Source organism: Neopelma chrysocephalum, unplaced genomic scaffold (assembly GCF_003984885.1).
Source record: "Neopelma chrysocephalum unplaced genomic scaffold, ASM398488v2 Primary Assembly neopelma1_73, whole genome shotgun sequence".
Classification (NCBI taxonomy): Eukaryota; Metazoa; Chordata; class Aves; order Passeriformes; family Pipridae; genus Neopelma; species Neopelma chrysocephalum.
Genome location: NW_020897733.1, coordinates 763,908 through 789,530, shown reverse-complemented (window position 1 = coordinate 789,530; position 25,623 = coordinate 763,908). Strand labels below are relative to the sequence as shown.

General features: G+C 47.0%; 1 protein-coding gene across 5 annotated transcripts in view; it reads left to right on the top strand.

Annotated features, from left to right (window-relative positions):
* The window catches only part of PAK3 (p21 (RAC1) activated kinase 3), a 119,203-nt gene that overhangs the window by 58,646 nt on the left and 34,934 nt on the right, over positions 1–25,623 (top strand). Inside the window, exon 1 of one of the 5 annotated variants that reach the window (XM_027687102.1) lies at positions 16–80. The exons of 1 other annotated variant lie outside the window; for it this stretch is intronic. The gene's annotated coding sequence lies outside the window, so the exon portion shown is untranslated. Of the gene's footprint in view, positions 1–15; positions 81–359; positions 395–514; positions 532–24,946; positions 24,959–25,623 lie in introns of those variants that run through there. 3 more of the 5 variants (XM_027687104.1, XM_027687108.1, XM_027687105.1) reach the window with 3 other exon arrangements.

The following is a 25,623-nucleotide window of genomic DNA, read 5'->3' as shown; positions in this document are numbered from 1 at the left end:
CGGGCCGCGCCCGGGGGGCGCTCGGCGGCGGCGGCGGCGGCGGGGGACGGGCGGGGCGGCGATGACCGACCGAGCTCCAGGTAACCCGGCCGGGCTGCACTGACCCACCGCGGCTCCGGGGAACCCGGCCGGGCTGCACTGACCCACCGCGGCTCCCGGTAACCCGGCCGGGCTGCAATGACCGACCGGGGCTCCCAGTAACCCGGCCGGGCTGCAGTGACCCACCGCGGCTCCCGATAACCCCGGCCGGGCCCTGCGGCCGCCGGCGGAGCGTGGTGCCCGTGGCCGCGGCTGCGGCGCCCCGTCTGTGCCGGCGATGGGTGGAGGATGCCGCGGGCAGGGCCGGGCTGCGCCGGTGCCGGGGTTGTCGCTGCGTCTCCGCGGTGCCGCTGCCGTGAGTGACACCTGTGCTGCCGGGCGGCCGGCCGTGGCCGGAGACCGGTGTCCTGCGGGGAGGGCTCCCCGAGCCGCAGAGCCGCGGCCCGGGCTGAAGTTGTGTCAGCGCCGGCACCGGCCATGAACGCGGCCGCGGTGCGTGTGTTCCCCATCTCCCAACAATGCCGCCTCTGGGCTGCGCTTCTGCAGAGGAGTGAGAAATTCTGGGCTATAAATAACTCCGCCTTTTCCTTTTTTAATTTTTTTTTAATTTTTTTTTTAATACTCGTTATTGACAACTCGCATCCGATTGACCCGTTCAGCAGCATCTGCCAAGTTTTTCTCGAAATCCTTTCGGGGAAGGGTGGTCTCTCCTTGTGTGTGCCTGGTGGTGCCTGATGCCACACTGGAGCCGGTCCCTGTGCTGGGTTGTCCCTTTGTCCCAGACTTTTACACCAGGCAGCCGAGGGAGTGCTCCGGCGTGATGTCTGGCTGCTCCAGGCTCCCTTCCTCCGGGAAGGGGGGATGCGCTCGGCACGAGTGGCACCTTGTTTTGGTCATTGAGGCAGTTTTCAGATCCAGTTTTCACCGGTGCCAGAAACGAGCCATGCTTTAAATACAGTGAGGTATTGAATGTGGAAGGCTGAGGAAATTCAGGCAGCAGAAGCCATGGCTTCAAAGTGAGCGGCAGCTGAAAGAGATGACGGGCCCGGGATGGGAAGAGCGGGGCTGTTTCGGGACCTGCAGCCCCAAGGGGTGACGAGCGGCTGGATTTTGCCTCTCCCCGCGTGGCTCCGTCTGCGAGGTGGGCACAGTGCGAGCCAGCAGTGAACAGCCTGGGTGTCTGTGTTTGGCAGGCGCTCCTAAAGGCTTTGTGTCCCTTTTGCCCCACCTGCCCGGGGCTGCGGGAGAGGGGAGCCTGCTTTTTGTTGTCCTCCCGGGCACGGTCCGGGATGCCGTTCAGCACAGGGAACCTGGAGGCCGGAGATCAGCGTGGGCTTTGCTGAGCCGCTCTCAGACATGAACAGCCTCGGAGCGGGGAGGAGGAGGAGGAGGAGGACGGGCTGTCGGGAGGGCCGGAGCCAGGCTGTGCCTGCCAGCCCGAGGGGACAGGGAAGGGAACGCTGCGGCTGGGGGGGTGATGACATGAGATCGTCTGCCCTGGCTCCTCTCGTGTGAATCCACCTTCTCCGTGGCTGTCAGACATCTCCAGAGCCGCCCGGGAGGCGGACGCTCTGCCCAGGGAAGTGGGAAGTGGAAGTGGGGCACGTGGCTGCAGAGGAGCCTCAAGCTTCCAGTCACAGGTTACCCAGCGATGTGAGCAGAATACAGAGTAAATCAGGAGTCGGCTGTAGTGGGTTTCAGGCCTGGCACGTGGGCTGGTGGGTTGTTCAAGGCCGAGGAGTGAAGGCTGCCGTGGCAGGTTATTTGCATGGAAGGGAAGGATTGCCCTGAGCCCGGGTTTTCTGCGGTGAGCACAGGCTGGTGAGGGAGAGCGGTGCTTGCGGCTGCATGGGTTGGAGCTGCATTCCTAGAGCGTGGAACTGGGCAGAGGAGCTTGTGGCCTGCATGGTGTGGGGGGCTGGGGGGTGCCTGACTTCGTGGGTGAGGGGCTGCAGCTGCCTCTGGGCTGCAGAGGAGGTTGTACCGTGAACTGAGAGCTGCATGGATGGCATTTCTTCACTGAGTGACTCTGGATAACTCAAAGTAAGTCTCAGTAGCTCCTGTGAGCCCTGAGCTCCTGTTACAGGATTAAGTTTCAGGCCTCATGGGCCACTGCTTGCAGCAGCAACAGTTTAGGAGGCAGCTGTGGCAGCAGTGCTGCAGGAGGCAATGCCCAGGGTGAGCTGCTTTGGCTGTCACAGGCCCTGGACTTGGGCCTCGTTCGTCTCAGGGCTTCAGCATGAGCGTGCTGGCTTTTTGTAGGGGCTGTCTGGTGGGGGCTTTGTACCCTCTAAACTAACAAGCCCAGCGAGACTGTGTAAGGGGGGGCCCACAGGAGAAAACTTTACCTTTCCAAGTAGACTGTTCCCTGGGCAATTTCTATGTAAGGATCTGACCAGAACTCAAAAAATGTGAAAGTTGGAGTCCAGATTGTCCTGTGTGTCCTGAGCCAGCTCACAAGGTCTGGAAAAACAAAACTGGGCACAAGAGATTGTCTTCCTCCACTCTCCCATATTTCTTTGCAGCTTTTGTACATGCAGTTGCAGGGATAGGTGAGGCACATTGAGCTCTGCAACATATTGTTGGCCATAACAAACCCAGCTCCTGTGTTAGCCATCTCCTGGTCTGGCAGCATTTGCTCCTAGAGGAGAGCTGGTTTGTGGGGATAGTCCCATTTCAGTTCCTGTTCCCTCTGCCTAAAGCCTTCTTCTCTTTTTCTTTTAATACTTTAATTGTGACTGTGGATCCAAGTGTTCCTGGAGCTGCCAGTGTTCTGGGATCAAAACCAGCTGGGAAGCTGAAGGTCTTTCAGATCTGCCTTCAACTCCTCCTTAATTTTAGCCATCTCTGCACAGAACTGGTCACAGGGGGGATGTTGCCAGATTTGGCTTCCGCTGCTGCTCTGGTTGGACACCCTGTGACTTTGGGACATTAACAGTGCTGTCAGTTTGTGCCTTGCTGGTTTGAGTACTGATTTCTGTTCCTTGCTGTGCTACACAGTGGGCAGGCGGGAGCCCAGTGTGATCTTCCTCTTTCATTACTATCCTTAGCTCATGCCAAAGGTGCTTGAAGCTTTTCTCCCAGGAACTTAATGGGGAGGGCAGCAGTAGGAGGGGGAAGGAGGAACATGAATTGACTTACACCTGCAGAAATAAACCTTTTCACTTGCCAGTGCTATTTTGTGTTTAGCTAGCATTTTCTCCCTGCAGCTCTGTTTTGCTTTTTACCTTTCAGACACAAATAGTTGAACTTGTATATCTTCTCTTTCTTTTATGTTGGCTTTGATTTGCCTGTTACTTGAAGAATGGCATTAGGCCAAGTGGTAATTGGTAGGTTTCACTGGGCCCGGGTCAGCACAGCTAGAGATGCTGATGTGAACCTCTTATCTCAGACCTGCTGTCGCTGCTGTGTCTTCTGCTCCTAGGAGCAATTCTGTAGTGGAAAAATACGACAGAAGTATCTGTGGTTTGCTAGTAGTCAGGCTCAGTGCATGGAGTTTTGGAGATCTTTTCCAGGTGAATATCAGCAGCTGTGGCTTGTGTGCAGCAAACAGCAAGTGTAGCACTGTGCTTTGTTGGGGACAGCCCAGGGACCGTTCATTTTGTGTGTTTGGTTGCACAGCTACAGCTTAGCTCTGGCAGTGCCCTGTTTGTGAGTTGGCTTCCTGGGTTTCCTGAGACAGGGAATTGGGCTGCAAGGTGGCACTCACCATCTCAACCAAGTGGTGTGGGACGTGGCAGGTGGGTACACCTGCTCTGGACAAGTAGTGTGGGCATCCATCCAGTCAGACCAGGAAGCCTGTGTGTGATCTTGTTGATGCAGTCTCATGTCCCCAGCTTTTGGAGCTCTTGACCCCAGGAAGCCCTGGGTGGGGGACAGGCAAGCCTACAAGCGTTCCAGGTCTTTGGCTTCTGGGCTGGGAGGATCTTTGTGTCAGCATGTGCCACCAGCCCAACCTGCAAGTCTGATTCAGAGCAATGGGCTAAGTGCACCTCTGGGTGCTGGGATGTCCAGTGTCATATCGTCCCTTCCAGAGGCAGACTTGGAAATCATGTCCCTCTTAAACAGGGGCATGTCCTGCTCAGTTGGGAAACCTCTGCCATGAATGTTGCTTTGTTTTGGTCTATAGACTTACCAGCATGACTGTGTGCATTAAGTATTTAGGGGTAAAATAGTGTTGTTACATGTTCAGTGTGCTTATTTACCAATGTTATTTCTTGTTTTCAGTTGCTTATCTAATAGTGTATGGGCAGATGCAGCTGACTCTTGACTGATGCAGAGGAAAGCATATCTCTGCCCTGGAATCTTTGCTGCCGGTTCCACAGTGTGATTAGTTTTCAGTGCCTGCACGTGACAGGGCTGGCTTTGGGGCTCGGTGTGGTACAGGTGGGGGACACTCTGATATAGCACATGTAAGGCTTGTAAAGATGGGGAACGGCACAGTTAAGGTTGGATACACATCCTTTACTCTGCTCTGGTCATGTGTACTTTTATTGCAATCAGAAGCAAACTAAGGCAGTTTGGACCCCAAAACATGTTCAGGGAATCTCTGGGAAAGTTTTACATGTTTCTTTGCTATCCTGAGGGCAAAAGTGTCCTTTCTCTGGGAAATGGAAGCAAAGATTTGGATGTCACCCCTTGACTTCTGAAAGTGATACCTCGCACATGGACCAGTGAGAGCTGTGCTGGGGTCCAGCTTGGCTTTGCCACAAGTCAGGGTACTGCAGTGTCATTTTTGTCCAGCTGTAGATCCTCTTAAGTCTGGAACAAGATACTACTTTGACATTGCAGTACAGCACAGAGTCCAGAGCCGGACCATTCTCATTTCCCTTCTAATCTTCAAGTGTTGAAAATGCTCTGGCACCTTAGCAGGCTCAGCACTGCTCTGCAGGGTGTGTGCACAGTCAGGTGCACATGACTAGGGGAGTACTAAAACATCTTCTTTCCATGTTACCTGGGTGTGCTTATTTCTCCAGACGGTGCTGTTGAAGGGGCAGCAGCTCTGTGCCCCCCCCAGTCCCTGTCCATTTGCTGCCATCAAAAAATTACTGCTTGCTTTATTTGGAAAGGGCACTGGAAAGTACTTCTGTGTGTCTCTCAAGGGGAGTGAAAAGCCTAATGTTTTTTGTTTTCTGTCTCCTCCTTCTCTATTCCCTATTGTGAAGGAGAAAATCCTCCAGATCAGAAATTTTCCAGGCGCTTCCCTGCAGAGAGTCTTGATTCAACCTGCAGTGCCCAGATGCCAGCTCGTATTTATCAGGTGCACCCAGCCACTCCCCAGATGGAACACAGGGCTGCTGGTGCATGGTAAACCTGAGAGGGGAGAATGGAAGGCACACAATTAAAACCCTGGGCATTTGCTAAAACTGTTTTTAATGTCTCCTGCCCTCACATGCAGAAGGCTGTGGACTTGGATTTGGGATGCTCTTGAAGTGTCACCAGAAAAGCTGTCAAATGTGTGCATGTGGAAATGGAGGCTTGGAAAATGCTTTTAATTGTGATTCTGCTCTGCACAACACAGATTGTCATGCTTTGAGCTCAGGTTTGTTTGTATCAGGGACAGACATTGATACCACAGCTCCTATTGGTGCATGAATATTTCAACGACTGAAACGATGCCTGCCTGCTCCAGAAAAGAGCTGCTTACATCCTCCTTTGATCTTTTTAGCAGGCCTAGCCAGCTCAGGTTGGCATCCCAGTTATTTATTTCTTACAGATATGGTCTGCATTAGCTATGCTGTGCTATGACTTTCCTCTCTTTGTTCCAGAGACTTTGGAAATTCAAGTTGGGAAGAAGTAAGATTTTTAGCAAGGAAAAAGACTAAAGCAGGCAGATTTGTTTCCTGGTTTGTTTCTTTTTGAGGAGACTCCTTGCACTCCGTAGGATGCATGGAACAGAAAGAGATGGGGTAATATTTGGAAGTATCTAGAGTGGCAGTCTGTGGGTACAGTCTTCCTTTTCATTTCTTCCCCACATCCTGTCCCACACCTTCTCTCTATGCTCTTGTTCCCTCTCACTATGGGAATGCAGAATCCTCCTTTCTAGGGGCATTAATGAATAATGTTAAGCACTTCAGAAGGAGTAATCTGGGAGTGGAGTCTTATTCTTTTCTGCAGTATATTGACAGTTCACACACAGAGGTTGTGTCCTGGACCCTTTTTGAAAGCTACAGTCCTACTGAAATGCTGGAACTACTGCTACCTTTGTGGGTTTCTGAAGTAAATTGTCCACAAAACATCTAAGACCTGTAATGCAGACAGTGAGAGCTTTTGAGCAATGTGCTCTTCAGGGCATGGTTGGTCTTCTCCCATGGTCTGTGGTGCACTCCAGACATGCAGGGTGTATGCCAGCCTCCTTCATGGAATAAGGAAAAGCAATAGGAATATGGATATGAGGTAGTTTTCCAGTTCTAAGTCCTTGATGTGGCAAGATCTCTGTCCTCTCACTTTTTAGTGAGCAACAGCACGTGAATGAAGTTTCCAGGCCTGCACATGACACAAGAGGTCTGTTACCAGATTCTTGAGTACTTTTTGAGCTGTATTTCATGGTGTTTGCATTGCTGATCCCAGCAGAATGGCAGAGCTTGGCCTCATGGGTACAGCTATACAGGGGTGATTCTCTGTTTGAGGACTGAATCTATTGCAGTGGTTTTCCCGAGTGTAATTGCTTGTGTACTGGAACAGAAATTACCCATAGCTGTGTGTGTACCCCAGGAGCAGTCTGATAAACATAATCTATCAGTCAACCCATAACAGGACTTACTTTTGGGCAAGGAGAGGTAAAAATTGTGCTCTTGCGTATTACAAACAGCCTCTAAAGTTTAAGTTCTCATTAGACTGTTGGCTTTTGTTGGTGGGATCATTGCAGAAGATGCCTTGCACTGGTCTGCCCTGCAGTGTTGGTGAGGCACTGTGCTGTGATCCGTGGAGCTGGCCATGTCTGACCACCCGTGCCCTCAGCCATGGAAAAGGCAACTCAGGCTCTCTCCCGCTGTGCTCGCTGGAATTTTGAATGTTGGTGCCAGAAGGCAGTGAGCAGTAGGTGCATGCTTCAAACATCTTTTCTGCACTCTGAGGATCTCGAAGCATATTTTCTGCGAAAACTGTTTTAAAGATTTACAATAAATGGCTTAAGGTCAGACCTGGAAAAAAACCAGAGATGTGTTAAGGCAGGGCCTGGCTGCTCCAGGGGAGGCTGGGTGCCAGGTTGACTCCTGTCAAACACGCTGGAAACAAAAGGATGAAGTCAGATGCCCAAGGTCATCAGTAGGGTGCTGTCATAGCGATGGAAGACAGCAGTTAGAAGCAAACATGATTGAATTTTTGTGTCCTGAACTCGCTGTGGGGAAATAGTGGTGTTGGTGTGGCTGGGGACATTGAAAACCTAGGCTAGTAGGTGCCTGAGTGGGTCCATTTCAACTAATGAGGACAATTTACGGTGAAACGTTACTTCCTGTGTCCTTTTCCAAAGCAGATCTGTGGTTCTTCCATCCAACAGTGCCAGGGAGAGAAGAGCCCTGGCACCCCGAGGCCACAAGGCTCATTTGAAACTCACAAGCTGAAGGAGGGACCTGTTGGATGGCAAATTGCTATTTGTGATATGTTAGGTGTTAAATGCATTGGAACGGGGAGCTTGTTAAAGGGTCTGGATTTAGGATGTGCTTGTGCTTAGCAGAAATGTTCTATTCTGTGAGTGTTCTGAGCAAAGAGACAAGGCCCCCCACCCCCTGCTCAGGCTGGTTGCCAAGTGAGTGTTGTCAGGTAGCCATTACATGCTACACAGGTGGCCACAGGATTTGCAATGGGAGATGTAGGGATCCCAGTGGACTGGGGATTTAGGGGTGTTTTAGGCACTTTGCATTGCATTTCGCCTGTGAGTGTTTGGGAGGGGTGTCCTTGTACGCATATATATATCATATGCAAATATATTTTGAGTTGTTGTGTGTTTCGTCTGAATTTAGAAAAGGAGTGATTTGGATAAAGAATTCTCCAGGAAATGCTGCTTTTGCAAGCACAGGCCTCTTGACTGTGATTTGGGGGGGAGGAGGGAGTGGGAATGAGGGGGAGGTTCACTGAGGTTTTCTTCTTTTCTTGTAGCGTTTTGGGAAAACTCCAGCCAAGGCCCACATAGAGTCGGATGAATCAGCCTACTTTTGCCATAAGTAATTGGCAGTTCTAGCTGCAATGCAGTTTTGATGTATGGCTAATACACTTTTCCTTAGTTTAATTGAGAAGAAACACTGCAGTAAACGCAGGATGTTGAGTTGGGCTTTGTATGGAGACTTGGAGCTAGTAGAGAGATATTGTAGGCTGCTTCTTGAGAGGTTAGAATTTGCTGCAAATTATATTCCATACTCTAGTCTGAAGGCTGTCATTGCTGTTCATCTACTATAGAAAATACATTTCCTGTCTCATACACGTGTAGAGAGCACTGTAAGCTGGCACATGGCACTGTTGCTCGGTGCAGGGTTTCCTTGGAAGAGTCTGATTTTGTAACAACTTAACAAAATATTCATGTTCTTAGAAGAGTGACTGTTCCTGTGCTGACAAATAAAGCATTTTGGCCTTCTCATATTCCTGTAACAAAATGCAATTCTCTTGTTTTCCAAAGCATCTGGTGCCAATTCAGACTCAGAGGTTTCAGTGTCTGCTGCAGGATTTCCACTGGGCTCAGAAAACTTACCAGACAAGCTCAGCATTCACCACTGGAAGTATCTGGAGTAACTGGAGGGCTTTCTTGTCCTGGAAACAGGACATGTAGCAGTTGCCCTTGGCGGGCTAAGACTTGCCAAATGCCTTTTATTTCCTGTTGGAAGCCTATTTTTACACAGAAGGACTCTATTACTTTCACCACTGTAGTATCTGTTGGTAAATACTGGCTTTAATAACATACGCTTCACTTTAGCAGAATAACAACAGTGCAGAGAAGTAAGTGTGCTGTACTGGGGCAGTAGCATCAGTGTTCTTTTACAGTGTTTTCAGAGGTAAATACCATACCTGTTATTTTCATAGCATTTTAAAATTCATTAGAAACAAGTCCCTTTGAGGAACCTGTAGTCACAAATGTGATTAACTCAACCTTGGAGTTTTAGTCATGGCCAAAGATGCCCTAAATGTTGTCTAAACAGAGAGAACAAGCCTGACCTCAATTTATTCTTTCATGGGATCACTTCGTATATGGGCATCAAGTGGCCTTCCTCCCTCCACTTGTTCTGGGGGGGGGGGAAACAGGCAATAAAAATACAAATAAAGTCTTCACAGGGGGCAAATAAAACAGTTGGCTCTGTAGTAGTTTGCACCTGAAGTGAAACACAAAAGTAGCTGATTTTGCCCTGTACTTTTTAGGGTACAGAGGGGACTCTTGGACATTTGAAGATGCAAACACATAGAAAGTGGAATGGTATCTCCTTTCCCTGCATTCTTAGCTGAGCAATACTCCTGCTTACTTGGTTCAATGTGTTATGTGTGTCTGGAGAGGGATTATACCCAGGCCAGTTGGGCTGAAGTTTGGTCTTTCTCCAGTTCACTGGACAAGTGTTTTACATTGTCTTCAGCATAACTTTAAATGGACATTATTTTACCCTGTTCTGGAAAGGAGCTGGTATTTCTACAAACTCATGCTGTCGTGTAAGTAACCTTTTTCTTTTCTGAACAAGGTCATTACATCATGATGCAGTAATCCTCTGCCTGTGGGATAAACCATCCTCTCTCTCTGTCTGTCTGCTGCTCTTATCTGTGTTTGTTCTTTCTTGAAGTGTGCACAGTGGGGAGGAGACATAAGGGGTGAGAAAAAGTTTTGATTCCGGCCTGTTAAACTATGTTTAGAGAGAATAATGCATGGGTTGTGAGATGCAAAGGGCTGTTGTCTCTCAGAGCTATTGCTTTGATACTGTATCCACAAAGAGAAGCTCCATAGTCTCAAGTCAGAAGAGCCTGGGGATGAAATTACACCTTTGCCAGGCTATGACAGGTTAAACTTTATGGAGATGCAGGTAGCAAATTATCCACAGACTGAATTGCAAAGGAGGGCTTTAAAATGGGCTTTAAACCCTGCTGGGGAGATTAAGTGGATAAAAATAGTTAGTTCTTGTGTCCCTCATTTTGTCTGGAGTGCTGAAAGGAATCTAAGAAGGAAGGAGGGACAATGTTGTTGTCTTGGTCTCAGCCCAGAGGAACCTGAGGGATGGAGCCACTGCCGGTGGAACGGGGAAGCACGGGAGCTGCCAGTAGGCCCCAGCCTTCTTCCTGCCTGTCCCATTCCCTGGCCATTGGACTAAGCTGCCTCCCTGCCTACTGCAGTTTCTAATTTGTCTTGGATGTGTCTGTGTCCTTTTTCCCAAGTCAGTTTACACCGCAGTGTATCATTCATGCCTACCCTGGGGTGTGCCCAGTGGAGTGTGGTTCATAACTATTTTTGATTCATTTACAAAGGGGTAGGTGACGTCGTTGCCTAGGCAGCAGGGACTGGACTTGGTGACCCAGTGGGTCTCTCCCAGTCCTGTGTTCCTATGTAACCTGAGATGATGACATCTAAGCTGCATCAAGATGCCAGTGATGTAATTTCAGACTGTCTGGCCTGAGTGCCAGCCCAGGCAGGGAGGCTGCACATGTGTAAGATGGGATGAAGCAGAAGAGAGGCAGGGCTTGATTCAAAATGAAACCAGTTAACTGAGCAGAGTACAGCAGATGGATTAGTTGTTAATTCCATCTTTCACCTGCTCTGAGAGGAAATAGCCTATACTTATTTCACCGTGCAGCTCCAAGGTCTGTTGGAGATTAAGACAAATAACTAAGTTGAGTCATCAGGTTGTAGTGTCTCAACAAACTACTTAAAAAGATGTCAGGTTCTCCCTGTGGGTGGATGTTAAAGTAGCACAGCTATCAGAGAAACGCATCTAGAATCACATGAAGACTTCACTGTGTCATGCAGTGGTGGAGCACACGTCCTCCAAGCTGGAAGTGATAGACGCCTGTAGCTGTCAGCAGGACAGGACGATGATGGACACCTTGCAGGGCGTGGGCACATCTACACTCACATGCCTTTACAGCTCTCAGAGCAGACACGTGCATAGAGTTGCTTGGAGTGCGGGCAGAGGAGCTCAGATCGGGCTGTGCCCATGTGGAGACTTGGCTGTGGCTGAGCAATCCCAATTCCAGTCAAAAGGGACACAGTAACAGTCACTATATCCTCATGATAATATTTCTATGGTTTGTACTTGTCCCTAATTTATTAAATCCCCAAATCCAAGGGTCATTTTATGGAGATTACATGGCTGACAGCATTTTCACCCATGTTTCAGCTGTGCTGCCACTGTTGATGCAAACAGGCTCTATGTAGTTTGGTCCAATGTCAGTGCTTTAATGGAGGAGGGGAGATTATTAATTATGCTCTTATATCATTGTCTGTTACTAGAAAACTTCTAGCAAATGAGTTTGTACTACATTTGCATTATTGGTTTGCTTCTGTTGAATTCAGCACAGGGTTTCAGTGCAGTGCAGATCAGAATCTTTGGACTCAAATTCCAAGGGGATGACCATGTTGTAGGAAAACCATGTTCACAGCAGAAATTCCCAGCCATATTGTTGTGATAGCTTTGACTTTTCCGCCAGGCTAAATTTCAGAGCAACATTGATTTTTATTTCTTCATGCAACTTGTGATTTGCTGAGTTACAGCTGACGGCAGCGTTCCCCCATCCTGAGGGTCATTCTGCATATGTGTGTGTGTTTGAAAGCTGCAGAATCACATCTTACAAAGAAAGTCCTCTGAACATGCTTAGCTGAGTGTAATACCTTTCCTTTTCCACCTAGTTTTCAAGGCAAATATTACAAAAACAACTTTCAGTGCTTTGATGTGGGCTCCTAATTTTCTCATTGATGCTATTAATATTGCATGCCCAGTTGCTCCGTGGTGGGTGTCAGCACTGTGTAACAGCAGCCATCTGTGAGAAAGGAGCTGCTTCCTGGCGTGGAGTAAAATTTAGGCCAGCTGTGGATGCTGGAACCACATCTTAGAGACTGTTCCTCTGGGCTCTCCTTCCCTGAGCTTTGCCTGAGACTCGGCACTGAGCAGAATTTCTGGTACCCAGGATCCCACAGCCTGGGGAGCTGCATTTCTGTATTAATGTCTGAGCTTCACACTGAAGGCAGAAGGAGGGGCCTGAATTATTGCCACACTGTGCTGGTGTGCTGGTGTTATTCCAGAAAGCTGGTTCCCCTCAACTCAGGGACTCGCCCGTGCTCTTGTTCAGTTTGAGCAATACTTAAAACTTGATGTGTCACCCTGCACCTGTTCAGCACAAGTGGTATTTTATGGCTCTAGTAAAACAAGTGAAAATGCAATTGCAGCTCTGGCCTGATACTTTATGGGAAGACAGTTTTCCTGTATTTCTTCCTGTGATGTTTGGAAAAATCTTACCACTCTCTCCTTTAGCTTTAATTTCTAGACATATAAACAGGGTAGAATTGAGAGAGCAGGGGAAAACAAACTCCAAGCAGCATCCTAGGTAAGTCTTAGATATGGAGGATGTGTGTCTTGCCACATCTTGAATTGTTTTGCAGTCAGGCTTCTGGGACCTGAATGGATTTTCAAACCTGTGTCAGGGCTCAGTGGTGGGATTGCTGTCAGCAAAAAATAATCTGTCACTACTGTTCCCTTAGTCTGAGTTAACTATCTGGGCACTTAATGAAACACCTGCTGGCCTAGAGGCCAGTACTTATGAAAAATAATGGCCTTTGGCCAAGTTCTGCCTCCAATTATATGGCCTGATCTCAAGTTCTCATTTAATTTACAGAAATGAGGTTTATAAAATAGCTGTGTTTAATAACACATCGATTCTCATGTTCGTATGGCACCTAAAGAGCATTTGCAATCAGAACATGGTCTGAAGATTTCTGTTGTTCTCCAGCACACGTTCATTCTTTCTATAACTCCCTTCAAAGTCCTTTGCCTCTCACAAGATTTCCTTTCTCAGGAGGTCTTGGGACAGGCATTTTGTGCATGGCTGCAGATGTAGGTCCAGTCACTCAGAAAAGAGCTTCTACCCTGGAGGTGCTTCCTTATAGACAGGAAAGAATATGTGGTTCTGCACTCCATGTGGCCTTTGGAGGAATGGAAACTTGTTTCTATGAGGGCAAACAAACCTTCTGCAAAGACTTGGGAAGTGATTCATCTCCATTTACACAGTCTGCAGTATCAGCTTGTGAGACTAGGATCATATGTTGCACCTTATTATATAATGCTCCTGAATGTAAATCAGATCAAGACACTCTTACAGTTTGCAGCAGCCAAAGTTATGTTAGTGCTGATGATAATTGCTAGAAGAGTATAATGGTCTACCCAGATAATCATGGCTGAGTTCCATCAGGAACACGGGACACTCACCTTCTGATAAAGAGCCCAGCTTTCAACTGCTGTGAGACTGTGCTGAGCTTAGAATGGTACAAGCCCAGAACACTGGCACAGAATCTGCCTTGGTGGCTGGTCACATACTGGCCACATGGAAATTTTTTGTGGGATCAGAAGACAGATCAGAAGGGGGTTTATGATTTTTTTTTCCTCAGACTTCTCTGTCATAGAAGTCGGTGGAACTAGTCAAAGGGCAACTTTTCTCTTCAGCTCACAAGTCATCAAAGATTTGTATTATCTGATATGAATCCTGTTTCATACTTAAAGGAATGCAGTCCCAGATCCTTAAGCAGGTCTCAGATTTTCCATTGCAAATACCAGAACCACTGTTTAACCCCTGCTGTGGTGATGTCAGAGGTCAGGACTGGAATGATCTGGGGAACCACCAGGAGCTGTCTCAGTCATATAGAATCATAGAATCACAGAATTGTTTGGTTGGAAGGGACCTGAAAGACCATCTAATTCCAACCTCCTGCCATGGACAAGGACACCTTTCACTAGACCAGGTTGCTCAGAGCTCCATCCGACCTGGCCTTGAATACTTCCAGGGATGAGGCATCCACAGCTTCTCTGAGTGACCTGTTAAAAATATGGAATACTTCACAAGTTTAGGTGGGTTTTTGATACTGAAGATGTTAAACTTGGCTAGGCCCTGAGGGTGATGTGTGATGTGTGTGCTCGGTAAGCTTAAGAAACTCCTGCTTGGCAGATGAATAGAACTACTTGCTCTCCACATGGATGGTGAGGCACATACAGCCGGAGCTGGATTCCCATGGGAGCTGAGCACTGCCTTCCATGTGCACCTGAAATGGGCAGTAATTTCTCTGCTGCTTTACTGAATCCCATCATATTCTTTGAAAGCAAATGAAAGAGGTTTTGGTCATAGTTGGCAAGAAGTTTACAGATAAGATATTCAGCACAGGAATTTGGTTCAGGGAAGTCCAGGTATGGATTCAGGTAGAGGCCTTGCATGAGGAGCAAATGAGCTGTGCAGTGAGGTCTGGCAGTGTTTTCTGATCAGGCTGGAATTTCTTTCTAAATTAAGAGTGAAATGAGCTTTGTTTTGCCAGAGAGGATGTGGAGGCTCTGTTTTGTTGGTAGATGCTGTTTTTTGACTCCTTCATAAAATCCTTGATGGAGGAAAGAACTCTATATGATTAAAAGTGCTCATGTCAAGTAAAACAACAAGAGGTGGTGGCTTGGAATAGAATTAAGTATTTCTAGGAGAAGCACAAGATGTGTTCTATTTTCAAGGTGTGCCTTAATGCCACATCTTAGATTTTCCTTGATAGCATTTCTAACCAGCAGGCCCTTATCCATTCTCTACTGGTATTAGTTGCAGCTTAATGACACATAATTAGATTGGTTCTTTATCACTCAACTTGCCAAGTCGTTTATCTCTTGAAAGGCAGGATGGAGAGGAGAATTTATTGCCTCATTGTCTCTTGATGTTCTGCCACGCAAATGCACATTTTGCCAAAGCCTTTGGGAAGGTGCATTATCAGGAATTGCAGGCGATTGCACACCTAGAAGTGGAGGTGTTGCACACTGCCTGCACTGATAATCTGCCCGAGTCCTTTTAATGTCACATTACCCTACATCCACAGGGTTTGGTAAAAAGGAGATTAGTGAGAAAGCTGGATGAGAAACACTTAATTTCTGCTGTGTGCACATACATACACATAAATTGGATTTTTGACAGCTGTTGCCAGCAAGTCGTTAAAGCAGATTTTTTACTGAGGGTAGTTGTGTAAAGAGTAGAGGTGTGTAATTCCTGGGGCACCAAAACAACTGCAGTGTTCTCTTCTGGGGCAAATGCTGATGCTGCAGCTAGAGAGGAGTGCATCTCTCCTCCAGCTTCTCCGTGGAAGTCAGCATGGTCCAGCTGCTCACCAGGGCACTTGTGGATGGGGGTGGCTGTGTCTGTGCTGATGTGCCTGCTGGAAATGCAAACGTGGGAGCATCTTTCAGAGCTGCAAGCACAGCTTTGGCTGCAGAGTAGATGTTTCTTTGATCTTTTGTCTTACAAAGAAATTAAGGTACTTCGCCCTGTCAGTGTGGGAGGAGGAATCATCATAGAATCATACAATGGTTTGGGTTGGAAGGGACCTTAAAGACCACACTGTTCCAAGCCCCTATCATGGGCAGGGACACCTGCCACTATAGACCAAGTTGCTCCAAGCCCTATCCAGCCTGGCCTTGAACACTTCCAGGGATGGGGCGTCCACAACTTCTCTGAGCAACCTGTGCCAGTAACTCACTACCCTCACAGTAAAGAATTTCTTCCTGATGTCTAATCTAAACCTGTTCTCTGTCAGTTTGAAACCATTCCCCCTTCTCTTATCAGTACATGTCCTTGTAAAACATCCCTCTCCAGTTCTCTTGTAGCTCCCTTTAGCTACTGGAAAGAAGTTCTGGGCTTGTCAGAAAAATGGCAGCAGCCTGACTGTTTCACTTATAAATCCTCTGCTTTGAGTGGTATAGACACTCAGTGTAAACATGCTTGTGCAAATTCCAGCCTTAGCTTTGATCCATTTTGTGCAATTGGATTGTCAAATTAAGTAATATTGGCTGCTGAAAGAGTTAGGCCAACTTTAGATGTGTTGGCATTACAGTTTAGATTGTAATAAGTAGTTTTCTAAGGAGGCACTTGACCGGTGTCTTCCATGTTGACAGTTTGGGGGAAGGAGCTGAAGGGAAGGTGATGAATTCCAGTAGATCCAAGTCCTGGTTGTCCTCTCCTCCACTCTGGTGGGAGTAACTGTCCATAGTGCTAAGCTGGAAGAATGTCTGCCTCAGCCTTTGTCACTGTGAGGTTGGAAAGTTATCCCAAATCCCTTTGGTGGCACTTTAGGCTAAGTTAGCAGATGCTACATAGAAATGGTTTAGTAGAGACACATCTTCCTCTCTGCCAGCATCTCTGGGTGAACAGTAGCTTTTGGCAGAAGGGCTTCTTCAAATAGTCTCCTGGGGCACAGCGATGTCACAGCTGCCTTTGCATATTAGGAGTGTGTGGCCCTGTGCCCATCTCCAGAGCTCTCTTAAAAGGTTCTAGGCCAAGATCATCATTCACTTGTTATAACTCACATGTTGTGTTTGGAAGAACTGATTTGTGTAGAATCCAGCATCACAGATTCATAGGAAGGATAGATCCAAGTTGCCTGTGGCTTATGCATCAGAAAGCCATGATAATATTGGAAAATAACAGCAATCCCTCACCTTCTACCTTTTGTGAGCACTCACCAGCCATTAATTAATTAATAATCTGCACAGAATCCCTGGGAGTTGGCCAGCAGACTGGTTCTGTGTTGGAGGGAAGTTGAGTGGAGATTCTGACATCCTTAGATTCTCGTCTCGTGATACCCTGGTCACTGTGTATACACAGCACCACTTCCAGGTAAGTGGAACCCGAGCTCTCCCTCTTGTAGGGCCAGGTGGGAAGTGGTTTCTCTTCTATATCTCCCTGGCACTAAGATCTTTTAAAGCTTTTTAGAAAAGAGTGGGAGTGGAAGAAATGCTATTAAGAAGTTTTCACAGAGGAATGGAAAAACTGTGCTGGGGAATCTGGATCCCCTGCCTGCAAGGCTGGTGCCTGCATCGAGCCCAGGTTTCCCACTCCTAAAGCCTGCACTTTCTTCAGATGCTCTCTGAGGAAACAGAAACGCTCTTCCCTCTCTTTCTTGTCATCCTTCTGATGAAGCCTTCCAGAACAGTGGCGTATTCCCATGAAAAGATTCACTTTCAAGCCACTGACATGTAACTTGCTGAAAAATTCATGCCCGACTCCAATCAGAGACCTTGGCTTTCCCAGGAGCTTGGCCTGTGCCTGTCAGATTGCAACATGCCTGCAGGGAGGCAGGATCTGAAGTACAGGATCAGTCCCAAGTGACCAGGGATTTGTTACAGAGTAATTGTAGCCACTGAGAAATGAGAGAATTGAGGCACATTGTGATTATGCAATGGGCCAGAGTCCCCTTGATAAGTCAGTTACAGAGCAGAAGAGAACATCAGATTCCTGTAATTTCTTCCTGTGCTCCTGCACAGGGAGGTGAGACAGGAAAAGTCCTTCTCATTGTTGGATTTGATTTGGACATTGAAGGCTGTATTTTTAAAAGGGCTCAGCTCTCATTGAGAAATTACGGGGATGTCAATAGTAGAATTAATTTTTGGAAAGAAATCAACCACTAAGTGATGTAGCAGAAGGGGATCAGGGGCTGCACCCATGCAGGGGGGATATGGGCAATGCATGTAGAGTATTCAGTGAGGAGTGGGGTCAGGTACACCTGCCCCCTAGAGCTGCAGGTGAGTGTTTGAATGTCAGAATGTGAAGGTGAACATAGCAGAGGGTGTGCACCTTTCCAAGGCAAGGCAAGTGTGTGGTGCATAAGAGTTAGTGCTGCAAATACGTGATGGCTCGAGGTAGAGGGATGATGAAATGGACTTTCCACAGACCTGTATCTGCACTGGGCTGTTCTGGATGGTGGAGACCTAGCAAGTGCAGGAGTACACTAGGGCAAAAGATGATTTTGCTGTCGTTGTTTTCAGCTGACAGTGATTGCTGTTCCCTGGAGTACCGGAGATGCTTTGTACAGTTTAATTCAGAATATAGATTTGATATGTTAGATGCTCTGTGTACGGGGGGCAGAATCAGGGCACTTCAGTTGCATTTTTTAGCTGGAGAGCTTACAACTGCTAGTGGTGAATGCTTGGCAGCAAGAGGGGAAGTTTGGGCTTCCGAGGTGTGTATCAGGGATAGAGGGACAGGTGGTGGCATGTTTGTTGATTTATATAATTTTTACATCTGTAGATTTATTAGGGTAATTTGGAGTGGTAATTTAATCTCTGTGCATTGATTTCCTAGTTTGTAAGCTCTTTGCTGACTGGGGTCTGTGCTCTGGGTAGCTCAGGTAAGCTGTGTCCAGTTTCTGAGGCCAAGGGTGAACTCTGGGTGGCACAGGCTATGTGGTGTACAGTCTACAGTGTCTGCCTTTAGTGCTTTTTCTCATTTAGGCTGAAAGGCTGAGACTTTCAGCAGTGGAAAACCCAGGATTCTGGCTCTGCAGACAAGTGTATGATTTGTCTAATAAGAATTCACTGAGCTCCAGAAATGTTTTGTGAGATTATTAGAATTAGAGATGGCTGCTACTGGCATTTACCTATATTGTGTCAAGGGATTTACTTAATTGTAGCTGGTGAAGGGCTTTATAAACCTGAGATAAATCAGTCTTCAGGTGCACAAAATGTTACCATTCTGTATAAATATTTTCTAGATAATGGAAGAAAAATATTTTAAAACACAGGAAATAATGGAGGAACAAGATCTGTTAAATGCTGAATTTATTTGGGAGCTGTTGCAGGCTGAACAGAGTCTGAAGATAATGAAATAGTAATAAACCGTGATGTGATGGTCCACATTTTGCAGCAGAGGCTCGTTCAGTGTGCACCATTCTGCGTCAGCCCAAATTAGACTCGCAGGTCCCAGGGTGAAATGGAGAATCGTGCCCACTGGTGCAGCAGGACTTCCATGTGCCTGGCACGCTCGGAAAATGGCACAGGGCTGCCCATTCTGAGCCACGGGCTTTGCCTTCACACTTTCTTTCCTCCCAGGGTTTGTGCATTTACTGGCTGGCATCTTGGCGTTGGCCCCTGTGGCAGACAGCCTGGTTTTCGGCGTGCTGAGCCTTAGAGATGCCCTTGACTTCGGTGGGAGCAGAGGGAACGTAGCCCTTCTCATGGCTGGGCCAAGTGTGTCTGAGTCAGAGAAAGGGCAGGCAGCCAGGGCTTTTCCTCACAAAGGCAAGGAAGCTGAATTCATTTAGTTCTTAAAGGAGTGTTTAGCTCTCAGATTGGAAGGGCCCATAGAAATCTGATACAACATTACTGGAGTCTATTCGGATACTTTGGTGGGAATTGAATAAGACTTGAAATGTGTTAAAGTCTTTGCACTTTCAGCTGTAATGACAGTGCTGATAAGCAGAATTGAATTAAAGATAATAAAGGAGAGAGTTATCTTCCATATACTGTTATCTGGTTTCTCTTGATAAAAATGTCTACATCTAGATTATTTTAGGTTTTGTTTTGTTTCCCTGTGGTATCATACTCTCTTTAATAAATAATTTGTGGTTCTTTGTGACAATTTTCTTTACTCCTGAAGAGAGGAGATCCAGTTTCATATCCCTTCTGGCTTTGAGGTGTGTAGTTGCAAACAGCTTCTACCCTGTCTTTTCTTCTTAACATTTCCTCCTGTTTGCGGTTGTGCCTGCACCTTGGGAAAAGTTTACTCAATGCAAGGTAAATATTTTCACTCTCCTGGTACACTAAGGTTTTGTTGTCTTATTTTGTTTCTGATGACAAATAAGAGCTGTTCCAGCTGCAAGAAATGATTAATTTTGCAAAAGAGGATGGGTGGTCACTACCTTTTCCTAGAGTCTGTTCTTAAGTTTCCCTCTGAAATTTATTACAGGGTGGGGTAAAAAGCCCCTGAACATTTACATGAGTAGATCTTTGGCTGGTTTTTTACTGTAGCTTTCTCCTAGCCCAGGTCTGTGTGGGGTGGATCTCTGATCTGCCAAGCAGTGCTAGAAAGATTGGAGTGTAATCAGGTACAAGTTGCTGTAATTTGTTTCACCCAGGACAGGAGCACTCTGATGGTGCTCTCCTTGAGTTTGCTGCTGAGGCATCTTGGTGTTGCTGTGAGCTGCTGTGTAGGACTTCAGTACCTCAGGGCTGGGCAAGGAAAAGCAGCCATCTGCCTAAGGCTGTAAATTAGGGAGGAGCTGAAAAATCATGGTAGTGGCAGAGCAACTTCTTGTGTACCAGCTTCTTTGCGTGGCTGAAGAGACAAAGGCTGGTCTGGGTCTCCAGCTCAGGAACAGGCTGTGGCTGTGGCTGCCTCCAGCCTTGCTCTGCTTAGGAGCGACATCAGGCTGATGGGCAGCCCTTCAGTGGGGTAGGACCTGTGCCTGGCCAGGTCCCTGCTGTGACCTGACCCCACCCTCTGCTTCAGAGGAACCCCCAGGATGGAATTGCTTGGCCCCAGCACTGCCTGTCACTGCAGTGTGAGCTGATGGCCTCAGATATTCCCAGACTTCAGAGTCTGCAGAGCTGCTCCAGCTCAAGGTGCTCATTGCATCTTCAGCTATAAGTGTTTCTTCAAAGGCAGGGCCAGGAATTAACCTCAATGGGAACAGTTTCACTCAATGATGATTTATAGATCATGGTTAGTTGTTGTGGCCTGTTAGTTAGTGTGGCTTTTAATTGGTTTAGTGTGTTCTGTGGTCTTTTTTTTTTCTGTTCTAGTTTTTTAATCAAAGCCTCTTTCTTGTAAGGCCTTGTAGGGACTTAAGTTTTTACAAAAATGATAATACTTATTTATCAAATATGTTTATCATTTCATGTTTGCATGGACCTGCTTTTGTCAAGATAAAGTGATAATACCTCTGGTTTTGTGAGGGGTTTTTTATTAAAAGCTTGTATTTGTCCACTGACCTCAGAACACTTTTTTTATTCTACATTTTCAATGTTTGGTGGCATTTCTCCAGTCTAAGATTGCCTCTTATCACTGCAGCTGGCTCTAAAATCCAGCTGGAATCAAATTTGTCTTTGATTTAATGGCACAGCAGCAAACATAGCTGTAGAGTGGCTGGCAGCTTCTTGGGCACAGCCTGACTGTTGAGAGTCTATCTGCTGAGGTTGTACTGCAGAGATCCTTCTTTCCACAGGAGCGTCCTCAGGTACTGCATTCACACTTGTTATTTACTTTCTGGAGAAACTGCATCGTAAAGTTATTCTGCTTTCTGTGTGTGCTTACTGCATTGCTCTGAGCTGAGCCTTGTTCTGTTTGCATCTCCCTGTGCTGTGCTCTGGACCACAGAGCCTGTATTTTCAGGCAGTCTGTGTCTCTGTGTGTCCTGGGTTCCTTTAAGCACAATGCCAATGCTCTCACTCTCTGGGCCTGTCACTCTCCCACGCTCACTGGATGGTCCAGGGGGCTGAGCTGTTTGGGGGCATTTCCCTAGAGCGAGATCAGGCTCCCTGTAATGCAGATGGTGCATGTCTGGGGCTGTTACCCATCTCCCTGGGACACCTCTAGTATCTCTTCAGTTACTCATAGACACGGTGACGCACGAGACTGTAACCAGAGCATTTAGTCTTTGCTGCATGATTTTGCCTAAACAATAGTGCCTTTAGACAGGTTCATTTTGTCTGAGACCAGACAATATATCAGCTGTTCTCTGTTGGGTTTTTTTTTAGACACTGATCCTGGCAACAGTGTCTTGCTCATTTCTCATTTTCTGCCACTTAGTAAAATTATTTTGCCTGCAGTTTTCTTGTCTTTTCCTCCTCAGGGACAGATCAGTGTACAGGCTCTGTTCTCACTTCTGTTGACCCTTTTTTGCCCTGGCAATCCAGCATTTCCAGAGGTTGATCTCCCCTCAGTACTTCCTGTTTTCTCAACTCATAGGAGATAGTTTGTTGTCCTTTTTCTCTTCTTCCTTTGCTCTCCAGGTTGTTGACGCTGTAGTGCATGTACTGTGTGCTGACTAACAACACGATTGCTGTCAGATTTCTGAAACTAAATTGGTTCTTTATTAGGTTCTTTAAAGTCTCATAGATGTGACAAAATAGAAGCAACCTCTCATCTACATTAAGAAGCAAGGGAGAGAGCTGAGTTCCTCACAGAACAAGAAAGGGCACACGAAGACAGTGAGTAACTCGTCTGAGGTTATTTGTGAGTTCTGTGGCAATGTCCCATGCTGGTACCCTCAGCATGTGGCTCTGTATCTCAATATGTCCTGCAAGGAAACAAAACAAGAGGCAGAATCCTGCTCCTCTCCCCTGGTGAAGACCAGCTCCAGGCACTGGTCTGTACCAAGGCAGAGCTGAGGGTGCTGCGAGCCTGGAGGCTGGCAGTGTATCCCACCCTCTTCCTATTGCTTCTACTGTTCCTCCTGGAATGGGGCCTGGAAAGGAACATGTTCATGTTGTGGATATGGGCATCTGTAGCCAGGTACCCATTTGAGGTGGCAGTTGCTGTCAAGCAGCAGCAGTTTGCTGCTGTCTGTGCATACATGGAAATGCTCTTTACAGTTCCAAAATCAGCTGGAGTTTGTCAGTACTGGGAGTGGGGCACGTTGTTTCACAGGCCCATTGAAAGTTCCAGCACAGAATTGCAAGGCTCCGTGGCTCTATATGAAGCAAGCATGGAGACTTTCCATCTTCTGTCTGCTCTCCAAGCTGGAGAGTCTCGAGCTGTCTCTGCCTCGGTGCTGTGTCTGTGTATCAGATGCAGCTCAGGCACGGTGCCGTGTCAGTGCAGCTGGGTTTGCCTCCTCACTGGCTGTCTCAGTGCCCTCTTGCAGGCTCACCAGGCCCTGTGTCCTAGTGCCCACCTGGCCTTTGTTTGTAATGACTGGGAATAAAGACAGGTGGAGGAGCTGTTAAGGTTTTCTTGGGAATCCTCTGTCCTTGGATACTGCTTCTCTGATGTTCTCCCCATTTCTCAGCCTGCTTTGCTGCTTATAGAACATATAACAGTGCAGCTGTCATTTTGTGCCTCATAAAAATCCTCAATTAATGTACTTTGGTTTTCCTTAAAGCCTGAAGTTGTTGTAAATAGAAAGTAGGGGTGTCAGACAGTAGTAGGCTTCTTCCAGCAGCAGAGTAAATGTTGATGGGCTGTTTTGAGAGCAAGTTTTTTTGCAAAGCTTTTATGCCATAGATCTGATATGTGTGTGGCACAAGGAATCTATTTTGGGTCTTGTTGTTGTCCTCTTTTGTCTTACCTTGCTTTTTTGTTTGTTTACTTGTTTCTGTGCCTTTTCTTATCTTTGGTTCCTTCTTTGACCTGATACAGGATTGCATTAGTGTCAGCTGTTGCTCTGGGAGTTGGTACTTTAGTAGGGATTTGCATCAGGACCTCAGGCTGCTTTAGAAACACCCACTGAGCAATGGAGGCGCTTCCCTTTCACAGGAACTGGTGCTCCGTGTGTTCTGGACAGAGACCTTGAGATGGGGGTACTCTGACGTGTTGGGAACGGAAGTGGCTTGGCTCATGTCTGCTTATATAGAAAAAATTGAGTCCTTTTGCATCAGTGACTTGCGAATGTGCTCCCAGGTTCTTCAGACAAGGCATCTGTGGTTGTAGGGAGAAGCTCAGTGGTTTGTCCGAGTGAAAATTTGCAGGAAACGGGAATGAAGCCCAGACGTGGGACTACTACTAGTTGTTCTAACTAGGATTTGTGGCATGGGTACAGTGTGATTTCCAAAACTAGAACGGTCCCTGTTGGCTCAAGCATTTTCCTATTCAGTGACTGAGGATGGAGTGACCTGGATGCCACCACCTTGGGGAGCTTTAGTCGCCTGCTGAGCCCAGTGTCTTTAGTTGATAATTGCAGACTCTCTGCAGGAGGCTGTGGACAAGTGCAGAGGAGTTGTGAATAGTTCCCCAAACACCTTTATTTTTTCATTTAGGTCTTAAGAGGATGGTGAACTGTTTTCTCTGATGTAACATGAAGTCAGGCAAGAAGGAATCTCCACTGCTCCACCACTCTGGAGCAGAAGATTATTTTTTGAGCACTGAAGCGTTAAATACTGAATCCCCGTTTAAGCAGTTTAAAAATATCAGGCCATTGTGGTAGCTGAGAAAACAACAGATCCTGTACGTGTATCTTGTTTGGCTTTGTGCACATAGGTGTCATTTCTCCCCTGACCTATTTAAGAATAGCATTTGTACATTTGTTCTCCTCGTCTTCCCATCCTGCTGCTCTGAAGCCAAGGTCTAGCTGGCAACTGGAAATAAATAAGTGCACGCAGCGACTGCTCCATTTCCCCCTGTGACTGCTCCAGATCCATAATTCCCCCAAGGTAGATGGGCCATTACACACGATAAGATCACTAACGTAGCAGGTGAATATTAGATATATGAAGTTAGTCAGCTGTAAATAAAAGGCCTGGCAAAGAATAAAAGGCAAAATGTTGTCCCCGAGGAAGTGAATGGGGATATGAATGCCTTCCTGCCCTAGTGCCCTAAAGAGCTGATGCAGAATCTGGACTGTATCCACCTCCCAGGTAAAAGGCATGTGGCAGCCTAGGCTTTGTCCTTTCCTTACTTGTAGGCAGGAGCTGACTCCTTCCAGGCATGCCTTGGGAAGTTGGGTACAGCAAATCTTCTCATGTGGTGTTGGTCTCTGTCTCTGCTTGTGACATTTGGAGGCCTCAAGTCCATCCCGTGCTCTCCTGGTTAGAAGTCTTTATCCAGCCCCCCAGTAGCAGAGCTGGGGACATCCAACAGACTCCCCGTTCTTTATTTCTCCTTCTTGGAGTGTGGTTTGTCTCCCAACTCTGCCTGGCAATCCTGGGGTGGCCTTGAGTTAAGTCTTTTGAATGTCAGATACATCCTTCTCCTCTGACACAGAGGTTTAGTGTTATTTAGTACAGCAAGTTTCTCAGCTAAGGATTGCAAAGGCAAAATGAGCTAAAAGGTGACTGGAAGGTGCTAGAAAATTACAACTGTCTATAACTTTCAACTACTGCATTATATTGCTGCTTCCTTGCCTCTTGCAGAGTTCTGTGGTGATTGTTGGCTTGGACTGCATTGTGTTTAGTGGGGCACAGGCCAGTGCTTCAGCAGCGCGTAGTTGTGGTCAGCACAGGGTACCCTCCCTCTTTCTACCTTTCTGGAGAGCTGCACACGTGTCTGGAGGCAAAACCAGCTCTTGGTCTGCCCGTGGGGACCATTGCTGGGAAAAGGGCCACGGACATTTCTATGGTGAGCTTTGGAGTGGTGCTGGGCTGGGGGTTCACCTGGTCGTGTTTATCATGGCACATCTTCTGTGAGTATGTCAAGCAGAGAATAAACTGTGCAAGAGCAGAGAAAGCACTGACACCTGCAGAGAATATGAGGAACAGGGAAACTGGTCCTTTATTCTTTTTTCCTCCTCTTTCTTCTTCCAAACTTTGTTTGATTATTTTTAAATGTAAACAAAATGAAAAACATAATAGGCAAGATGCCAAGTGGTTTATTAAAAGCAACCCAAGTGCACCAGCTGCAGTTCAGTAGAAGTTTAGGGTGCTCAGAAAATATGAATTCAAGGACTTTTTTATATATATAAGTTTTATTATGGAAGTCCAAACAAGAAGAGGCTTCCTTTGATACGGAATAATGATGGGAGCAACC